Source organism: Cydia splendana, chromosome 2 (genome assembly GCF_910591565.1).
Source record: "Cydia splendana chromosome 2, ilCydSple1.2, whole genome shotgun sequence".
Lineage (NCBI taxonomy): Eukaryota > Metazoa > Arthropoda > Insecta > Lepidoptera > Tortricidae > Cydia > Cydia splendana.
Window position 1 is genome coordinate 7,593,630 of NC_085961.1, and position 10,845 is coordinate 7,604,474.

A 10,845-nucleotide genomic window follows, 5' to 3' on the forward strand; every position below is an offset into this window, starting at 1 on the left:
CTTGATGGATTTTTGGAAAAAAGTAAATGGTACACTTTTAAGTGAAAATGTCCTTAATATGAGCTTTTTCTTAACAACACCGATTTCCCGTCACCTACATACATTTGACCTCTACATAATTCGCACTGGAACTACCTACCGAAATAATCTAGTGGTAATATTATCCCACACCTCTGCATCTGTAAAATAATCCATCAAGTTAGATCTTAGTGTACTATCTGAATGGTTACAAAGAAAACCGATAGAATTTACTCTTTGGCATTATTTCTGGTTTCCAGAAAGAAAATTGGTAGGTAAGCGTTTCTTTTATTTTTTGTCATTTTTATACAGCGTGGAATTTGACGACGGACCTTTCCGGAAATGGGAGATAGTTTAGCCTTAGATCTATATTTTTTCCATAGAAACTATGTTAATATGGGCAACCGTTTCTGAATTATGGCCTTTTAAACATCCATGCAAAAAACTACTTTGTTCTAACCCTAACAGGTGACAGGGTCAATGAACTTACTTGTAAACAATCGTTAGACGACAGGTATGTTAAGTTTTGCCCCTTAGTAGGGTAGTAAATGAAACAAGTTGTTGTATGGAGACCCATGCATTAATTTCTCAGTCGATGAAATTTAGCTTGGTTATTGTATAGTATGAGCCGAGACTAACATTATAAATATCCAAAAAAAAAAAACTCCTAAGTTAGGTAAAAACACAAATCTGATTATATATTGAACCGAGTAATTCCTCAGTCCAAAATTATTTTACAAAATAAGTTATTTGTATCAGTATGTGATACTAGAAAAAAATCTAAAAGTTTTGTCAAACATGAGAATATTTTTTTATGATACTTCCTTTTTTTGACGCTCATTTTCATGGGAAAATTGCTCTGTCATTTTTTTCTTCTTATATGATCTTAGAATATAATTTGGCGTAGTGGGTAAAAAAATCCAAAAAAAATGCGTATCGAAATGTATGTATGTATAGAACTATTAAAAACTGATAGTGGAAAATTTTTAGATTTTCATTTTGTAGGTATAAAACGGCAATAAAATGGCATTCCAGTGAAAAAATTAGACTGAGCAATTTTCCGGTCCAAGACACGCCAAAAAAATTTATTTTATTAATACTGGTATTTCTGCTGGGATATTTTTTTGATATTTCATATATTGTTGCAATAAGTTACATGAATATGTCTGGCGAAGAAAGTTTGAACGGAGCATTTTTCCGTAAAAAGATATTAACGATTTAAGACTTTAGGTATTTACTTTAATTCTATTATTATAATTCTTTGGAAATTTATACAATACTTTTTATTTATTGATACTTTATCATACTGTAAAGTTTTTTCAGGCTGAGGAATTACTGCGGGGTCCACTACCTTTATTTACTACACTATAGGTAGGTTTTCATAGGTCTTCTGTGGCTACTCGGTAAGAATCGTCGCAGGATTTATGTAAGCGATTCTAAGCGTGTGGCTCCCCTTGTTTAGTTTTTGGGTGTAGTATGTATGTAATTTTTCAATATTAAATAGTACTAACGACAATAAACAGTGCAGATGGTGACATTGACAATCACTCAAAAGTACTCAATCGTCATAAACAATAAAAAATGATATCGTAACCTCTATTACCATGAACCCCTGGAGTAATAAAAAGGTTTGACATATTTCATAAAATTGTTTTCGAATACATTGAAACCGTGCCCAGGTTGAATAGGATTTTTTTTCATGTAATAATTGTGGTTGATTATTATTTTGGTTTAAAAAGTGCATGACAAATATGAAATAATTAATTGCATTTCCTATAATTAACGAACCTCTTTGCGTGGTTGAAAATCAACACTATGGTTAGAATGTAATTGTCATTAACCTTACCTAATGTCATATTCGATAAAAATACCTTTGTTGATTGTTTAAATTTGCTTTTATCATACGCGACATGCAACTATAAAGCGGCTGATTGTTATACATAGAGAAACATATCTGGGCGTAGGATGCATCAGACTGGGCGTAGGACGATTTTATGTGCTTTTGGTCGACATTTCGATTGCTGACAATCAGCCCATTGTAGCACGAACCAGCTCGGAATGACCAACAAACGTGGACGATGTGTTGATCAACTGGCGGCTAGACTAGAAGAACGAATGCGGTACCTATTTTGAACGGAATCCAAAGGTTAATGCATACACTATCTCATACTCGGCCACGGGCTGCATCATGCATTGTAAGAGGTGGTGGAACATTTGAACGCCGTATGTGAATGTGAACATACTGTTAGATATGGTTAAAACTAATAAAGATCTTAATTGATATTAATATTTTCGCACTTATTTCATGAATTTAAGTATTTGACATATTTATGCGTCATTCATGCATTAGTGGGATTACGTCAACGCTCGGAAATAAACGTTGATAATCGCCGAGTTTTCTCGACAGCGATTCCTTTAATCATGCTTTAATCTAACCACACTATGGTATAGGGTTATCACCACAGTTAAAAAGTAGTAAATTTGTTATTTTTAATTTTTATTTAATTCATGATTCTGGCCCTTACTAATCTATTCTATATCACTTAAACGACGCTATATTTCCGGGAAGGTCTTTCGTGACGTTCCACCCTGTATATTGTGACCTTTTTTACCACTTTGTGTTATTTCTAGTCAGGATCGCGAACCCTTTTCATCCTTATAGGAGAAAAAAAAGTGTCCTAAAATTTCCATACATTTTTCAAACTTTCCTTTTTGTTACCGCCATACAAAGTATATAGGGAAATGGTAACACAATAGGAAAAAAACTCTGGGTCATTCTTTTACCCCATTAGGATCGAAAAAGCTCGTGATTCTGAGTAGAAGTAACACAAAAATGGCAAATAAGGTCACAATATATAAAAATGGCAAAAAATAAAAGAAACGCTCAGGTAATATTTGAAAATTCGGATTCTTCGCTGCTGTAATAACACTCAACTGACTTACTCGTAGTTCTTAGCTACAACATTTACAAACATGGCAGTATTTACAAATCGAGAGGACAGAATGTTGGCTGGGTGTTTATTTTACTTTTGCTCGCAATCCTTTAAACTTATCCGAGTACTTCACAAGTGATATATTCTGACGAATAACAGCAGTGATTTAAGCAACAGTAATTTGACTTCGTAATCTTAAATTTAACAATTACTCCGGTCCTTTATCACCTACGTCTACCATCAGTTTTGACATTGACATATACGCTCACGTCTACGTAACTTACTTTCTATGCATCTCGCTCGTACTCGCATATTAGTGCAAGCGAGATGTACAGAAAGTAAATTACGTAGACGTGAGCGTTATGTCAATGTCAAAACTGATGGTAGAGGCTCTAATTTAGAAGTTTACAAAAATATTAGTTCAAGTTGGCGAGTGAGGGACAATTTGCAGTTAAGGCGACTGGTATGGTAACTCCAACCACCTGTGTCAGTAAAAACATACAAACTACATACCTACTTTCACCAACAAGTTTTTCCAACGACTTTGTAACTATCGTAGCGTACGTATTTATTAGTAACTTGTAGTTTAACCCAATTTGAACAAAGTGGTGCAGTATTAAAAAAAAATCAAGATGACCCCCTCGTCATCTTGATAAACCCCACCCCAGAAAAATTTTCACGACCGACGTAGCATGAACATATTTTTCACAACCCCCGGATTTACATAGTTAAATTATGTTTTTCCCTTTCTTACGAATACATAAGTCAGACAGATAAAGACAAACGATTGATAATAATTGCTAATTCAGGTTTTTTTAATTTCGAGCGCTCGATTTCGTTACTCGAAAGTCTGTGGAAAACGGCGAATTGATAATTTTGAAATACGAGCAATAGATATTGGGAATCTAGTGGTATTGACCACTCGTTTTCAATTCTATTAGTAGAATTTAAATGCCTAGTAGTGGAAATTGAAGGGAAAATCACGAAATAGAGCGCTCAAAAATCGAAAATTCAAAAATCGGCCCCCAGTAACGCGTTTATGAATAACGCCATAACTGTTTGTTTTGTTTTCTTTTTCATATATTTTTGATTTATTTATCATCACCATGCCCCATGGGTCTGACACCCACTGGATTAGTGCACTTACCTACCTACAACTTAACTTACCTACCTGCCAGAGTTAAATCAACTTCAACAAGTTAATGCTCTGTATATAATAACTATATTGCGAACGCGTGTATCCTGACCCGCTTTGCAAGTATGCCGAAGTTCTTATCCTTGAAAAAGTTTCTACATACATTACGAAACTCGGAATATCGGTCTTTATGCTTCAACTTGAAACAATTTAACTGAAATGCGACTATTTCCACTCGGGGCTTCAATTATTTAATGGCTTTCAGTGATAACGTATTATACAATAACTTCTTGGTAAGTCAGCAGGAGGCTTAAGTCGGGCTTAATGCTGCATTAACGTGAGGCCGATTCAAAATTAAAAATTTAGTTACGGTTTTGATATTGTTTTGATACGACGTTGACAATATTATAGCTCACGTTGATTGGTGCGAGCAAAGAGTCGGTGTCACTTGTCATCTCGCTCACGCTTACTGGTGCGCGTGAGATGCACTGTGAGTCGTGTCAATAGACTCCGTCTGAGCTAACTTTGCACCGATTTGAACAGGACAAAGTGAGGGAGTGTTATAGGGTCATTGCGTCAGTTTACCGTTTTTCATATTTTTATAGAAATTTGACATTACTTATTACATCGCCACACTTTGTTACTGCATATACGTGCAGAGTTAGCTTGGTCCAATTCTACAAGATCAAAATCAAGATTAAAATTAACACAAATTGGTAAAATCAGAATTGGCCTCCAAGACAGTGACAAACAACAAACATCCATCAGGGACACAATACATTCATCTCATTCTACCGCATTAAGTGCGTTCTGTGCTTATTTGGTAGAGGGGTGGATCGGTGTCCCAAAGTCACGAAATCGAATCTCGCTTGCGGTGGTTAATTTTTTGTTTGTTTGAGTTGATATCTAATAGTTAGGGAGGCGAGGTAGCTAAATGGCGTAATTCAACGGCGCCGTCGAGACCTATCAAAATCGAAAGATAAAATAATTTCGAAAAGAAAAGCTCGTATGGCAAAAACCATTTTAGCGGTGGGTTTGGCGTGTACGGTTTTTCAAAAATGTTAAAAAAAAACAGTTACTTGGGCATTCTCGAGCGCGTCAGATATTCATACTACGTATGCCCCGAGTGCCTCTGATAACAACGGTATACTAATCTGCCGGTTTGCGTGGTGGGGGTAGGCATATAAAGTAGTCAAAAATGCAAAAAAAAAAAATTTACTCGAGCGCGTCAGATTTTCGGAAGGGGTGTTAAGTAGGCCCCAAAGAAGCTTCCTTTAAAAAAACTGACGATTTCGGCGTGACGATAAGTTACGATGAATTTTTGAAAATGCAAAAAAAAAAAGTTTTTTTGAAATACTCGAGCGCGTCAGATTTTCATAGGGGAGGTTTATCTCGGTATCCTGAAAGCATATTTTTTAATCTGACAAAAATGTTGGTGGGTTCTCTTAATCTGACCGAAAAAGGTTTTTTGGTTTCTTTTTTTTCTTTCTTTCTCCTTGATAAAACGGGGAACTTACGGTACGCCAAAAAAACAATTTGAGGATCAACAGGCTATTGAATAATATACATACATGAAACTGTACATGTTAATAATACTTTTGTATACAGATACGCGTAACTTTTTCCGAGTCCACGAAAATTGTCGAGAAGCTTTAGAAAAAGAAAAATTATGATATATAATAAAAGTCACATAATTTAATCATCGTTATTTCATATCAATTTTTTTTAACACCCTCAGTTTTCGAGATATACTCAAAAAACCGGGAGTTTGAGTTTTTATGATGCTTCAAGTCAAAAAGTTTTAACTTTGGACAAAAATGTAAAGAGACCTTTTTTGTGTAAAATAAAATTACCTTTTTTGTTTATTTAAACTTTTTTTTTGTAAAATGTATCGTTCGTGACTTATATGCCGCAACGCGTTCTTAGGAAGACGAAATGGCTCCTCCACACTTCCGGTCATGCGGAAACCGGCAGATTTTGTATTTTTAGTAAGTTTTAGATTATATTCTTCAAAATAAAAAATAAAAAAATCGCGCTCGAGAATGCCGGATTAACGTTTTTTTTTACAAGTTCGCGACCCTATAACTCGGCGGCGTCAAGGACTTATCGTCAGATTAGTTAAATTTAGTCTTTAAACACTAAAATCAACCCCCAATATCTTAATCTGAGGCGCTCGAGTATTTCAGACTATCCATTTTTTTTTACTAATCTGATCGTCTATCCTAGGCGCGCGTCACTACATATAGAGCTAAATACTTTACAAGGTTATTCTATTAGGTCTAAGGTATCTCTCATATCTTAAACTGCCACGCTCGAGTATTGCCGAAAATTCCCCTATTCGCCTCCCTAACTATAATGTCGGCAAGTCAATTCTAAGTAATCTGACTTTTAAATGACATTTTTGAATGATAGGTTTAAAAACGTTTATTTGTATTTGATTTGTAATGTAAAACATTACATTCGTTAGTATTTTCCTGGCGTTAGTGTGGTGAAAAAAAAATTGTTTCACTTGGTAGCAAAGTTTGTTTAAATATTTTTTTTATTTTATTTAATCTTTTGTACTCGTACATTCTTTTTAACCGACTTCAATTTCATAGAAGGAGGAGGTTCTGTATTCGGTTGTGGCTATTTTTTTTTTTTTCTTTGTACGTTCACCGATTACTCCGACATCCGTAGTCCGATTTGAGTAATTCTTTTTTTGTTTGAAAGGAGCTACCTCCGTGTTGGTCCTATTTTAATTTGGTTCTGTTCTGATGATGGGATCCATGAGGAATTGAGGGAACTCCTCAATTTTTAAAGGCACGTGTTAAGTGATTTCGGGGTTTTCTAAAGTAACTCGAGCATTTTCTTCCGAAAACCACCAATTTGATGTACTGCAACTGTAGCCTTACCACGAGTTTGACATTGACATATTCGCTAACGTCTTATGCATCTAAATGTAACTTTTTATGCATCTCGCTCACACTAAGGTTAGTACGAGCGAGACGCATAGGAAGTAAGTTACACACATGCTAGCGAATATATCAATGTCAAACTCGTGGTAAGTTGGTAAGGCTACTGATGTTTGTTAGGGTTAGGAGTTAAGGAGTCAGGGATTAAGGGGTCGGGGAATGGCGGTTGAAGGGTTGCTGGGTCAGGATCGAGGGGTTCCTGGATCAAGGGTTGATGTGTTGTGAGGTTGAGTGATCGGGGGGCTGAGGGATTGGGTCAGTGGCGGGGCGGGCGGATGGATTTAGTTGACAGGAATTATAATTTCCCAGACGGACTCGAGAAAATTCCTGGTTCAGGGTCGAGGGGTTCCTGGATCAGGGGTTGATGCGCTGTGAGGTTGAGTGATCGGGGCGTTGAGGGATTAGGTCAGTGCCGGGGCGGAGGATGGATTTACTGTAGTAGTGACAGGAATTATAATTTCCCAGACGGACTCGAGAAAATTCCTGATTACATATTTATTAAAGTAATAGGTACACGAATTTAGTGTTAAACATGATCTTGTTTTTCATTCATGCGTCGCGCTCTTAACAATGCGTTAAAACTAAAAATGGAAAAATAAAAACTTTTTACAAAAAAAAGCAAACCGACTTCAAAAAGGATGAAATAAAATATTATTCTTTTTGAAGTCTATGCGTTACCAACTGATATGTTTGAAGTCGGTGCCAAGCTAAGCAGTAACAATACCAGTCAAAAATAATCAGCTTTATGGCTATAAATCCCATTAGAACTGTACTAATAACTATTACAAATGTGTAAGTAATTCTGTCTGCCTCTTTGTCGCCTTTTCATAGCTAAACAACTGAACCGCTTTAAGTGAAATTTGGCAAGAAGGTAAATTGTTTTATATTTTGAAATGTAGTCCTCTGGATAAGGGACGGGAAATTACTCAGTCCCAATCTCATACTTGCGTGCTATAAACTGTTCGAGCATTACTAAGAAATGCTCTTTAAAAAATACGACGGAAAAAAATGCATTGGATTTCTACTAATGTGCCGACAAACATGGTACAGACTGCGCCAAGAAGGTTTGATCGTGTGTTCTGAGGTGTGTTCTTAGATACAATCGACGTCAAAGATATGTTTACACTTTTGCACCTTACTCCTTTGTAATAAGGCGAAAAGTGTAAACATATTTTTAACGTCGACTGTACCTACAGAAAGTACGTTCATTGTCGTCGTGTAAGGCAATCCAACGTAGGTACATCCTTATCGGATCGCACCAAAATCATGGTATGCTTCAAAATTTGGCTTGGCACCGACTTCAAACATATCAGTTGGTAACGCATAGACTTCAAAAAGAATAATATTTTATTTCATCCTTTTTGAAGTCGGTTTGCTTTTTTTTGTAAAAAGTTTTTTTTTAACAAGCTTTTATTAGGTCCACCTGTATGTAACTAACTTGTAATGGAATCTATGGTAGGTAACTAATTTAACCATCTTCCAAGGATCGTAGCGTCATGAAAATTGGCAGCTGTATGTAGTTCTGATGACAATACAATAATATGGTACCGTCGAACTGATTTGATGATGGAGACAGGAGGTGGCCATAGGAACTCTGTGATAAAACAACGCAACCTAGTTGTGTTAGGGGTTTTTAGAATTGTCTTGATGAGTATTAGTTGTCTGTCGTAAAAGTACAGTCAGCGACAAAAGCCAAATGAAATTTTTGCCAAAAACTTATTTAAGTTGATAGCTACTCTTTGGCTAATGTCATACATTCCCGCACAGAAAACCCCGATGTACCGTAAAATCAGGTAGTTATTATTATGGTCCAGTTTTTAACGTTGATTATCAACGAGCCCTTTTTATTTGTACTCGTTACATTTGTTCCGTTGCTTACTAATTATTTCTAATTGTTGTTTTTTCTTTATTAGATACTCATTCGAAATATTTATACATATTTTACTGGAACTTGGACCATATACCTAGTTGTAAGTTGTGGACTAAAGCTACCTGTACGGCTACCACCAGTTTTGACATTGACATAACGCCCACGTTTACGTAACTTACTTTCTATGCATCTCGCTCGTACTCGCATATGCGAGCAATAGTGGAAGCGAGATGTACAGAAAGTAAATTACGTAGACGTGAGCGTTATGTCAATGTTAAAACTGATGGTAGAGGCTCTGATTTAACGATACCAAAAAGTGAGTTTAGTGGTTGTACAGTCACCTGCAATAATATGTTACACAACGACGGCCGCAAAAATATCTGACACGATCTTATTTGTAGAGCCATAAGAGCGTGTCACAATTTATTGGGGCCTTCGAAGAGTAACATATTATTGCAGGTGACTATACAAGCGCATTTCGCTTTTCGCTATATATAGGTATAAAAATCCAAAGTATGACTCTGCTTGGCTTGTTTACACGTCGTTAACATAGGATAGGCATTGGGGATAATTTGCTGCCATCGCTTCCGCCGCTGGCAACCCGCCAGACCTACATTCTGGGTAAAGAATAAAAATGCAGAACTGGCTCTTTAATTTGCATCAATTTTGTTTTTCTTTTTACTTTTTTACTTGTTTTAACCGCGACGGCAAAAGACTAGCGCAGATAAGATCAAATTCCTTCAAGTCATGACAGCACACCAGCATTTACCAGTAAACATTTTGAGGAATCTGGACTAATCTCAATAGACTAGACTACCCTCTTGCGAGAAGGGAAAGGTCAGGTCACAGATAGCGATGCTGGTTTTCCTAAATGGGTCTGCTTTCATTCTTAGGAATCGATTTCTGGGACCTGGGTGGACCCAGGCTAAAACTACAATAGATGAAAGGAGCTCTACAGTTATAATAAACACGAGAACCTAGGAAGCGAATTAGGTACACATGTCCCAACGCCACCATGCCAAATAGCCAATTGGAGCGCACACCTTCCTGCTTGCCTCCTAGAATTCTGGAGTTACAAACATAGGCGGTCACATTGGAGGTGGATTTGCACGCCGCTCCGGTGTCCATAAGGGACATCGCTATATAATAGGTATGTTTGCGCATAGCGCTGCCACGCTCTTACACCGGCGCCACGCGACGTGCGAATTCGCATCATAACCGTGATAATGCATGTGGCGAAGCGAATGATGATATGAACAGTCACCATCAGATATATCGGAGCAGTCAAGGTGCTCACAAATATCTGAACACGCTTCTATTGTCAAGGCGCTAGAGTGCGTGTTCAGATATTTTTGAGCACCTCGGCCGCTCCGATATATCTGATGGCGGCAGAACATCGTTTTTCCTGCGTCCACATATTCGCGCTCGCTATCTATTCACTTGTAAATATATACATAAATGAACCTAGTATAACGGGATCAGGCATGAGGGGTAGGGGGAAATGACCGAACGGGATAGTCTTATGTTATGTATCTTTCAGTAGGAGTAGCAGCGAAAGCGCTATTATTGTTTGTCCTCGTCACAGTGTCACATTTTTTTTAGTCCTTATATACAGTAAAAATATGGATTATGATGGTGGGCAACAAATAAACTCGACCAATCATAGTGTCATTGCGTATGTTCTGTCTGGTTCTGTCCCTCATGGAATAGGATCCTACCATTTATGTATACCTAGAATGAGGGGGCTAATCAACAACGTTACGTGTCTGCTAGTTTTATTCTTACAACTCCTGCGTTCACTGGCTAGGTAAAATTTTAGTGGAAGCTTTTGTCATTCATTCAGCCCGGATCCTATTGAATTTTGTGGAAGGATAATTTATCAGTGACTTAACTGAATTTACATGCAGTAACTTGAATGAGTATCCAATGTGAATATCT

At 36.9% G+C, this 10,845-nt stretch overlaps 2 long non-coding RNA genes across 2 annotated transcripts in view; one reads left to right on the forward strand and one right to left on the reverse strand.

Moving 5' to 3' along the window:
- The window catches only part of LOC134803200 (uncharacterized), a 238,342-nt gene extending 231,891 nt beyond the window's left edge, over positions 1–6,451 (reverse strand). The window contains exon 1 of the long non-coding RNA XR_010145956.1: positions 5,839–6,451. This is a non-coding gene — a long non-coding RNA (uncharacterized LOC134803200). The remainder of the gene's footprint in view (positions 1–5,838) is intronic.
- Positions 4,986–6,286, forward strand: LOC134803208 (uncharacterized). Its single transcript, XR_010145957.1, has 2 exons — positions 4,986–5,557; positions 5,773–6,286. It is a non-coding gene; the product is annotated as an uncharacterized LOC134803208 (long non-coding RNA).
- Positions 6,452–10,845: the final 4,394 nt, after the last annotated feature.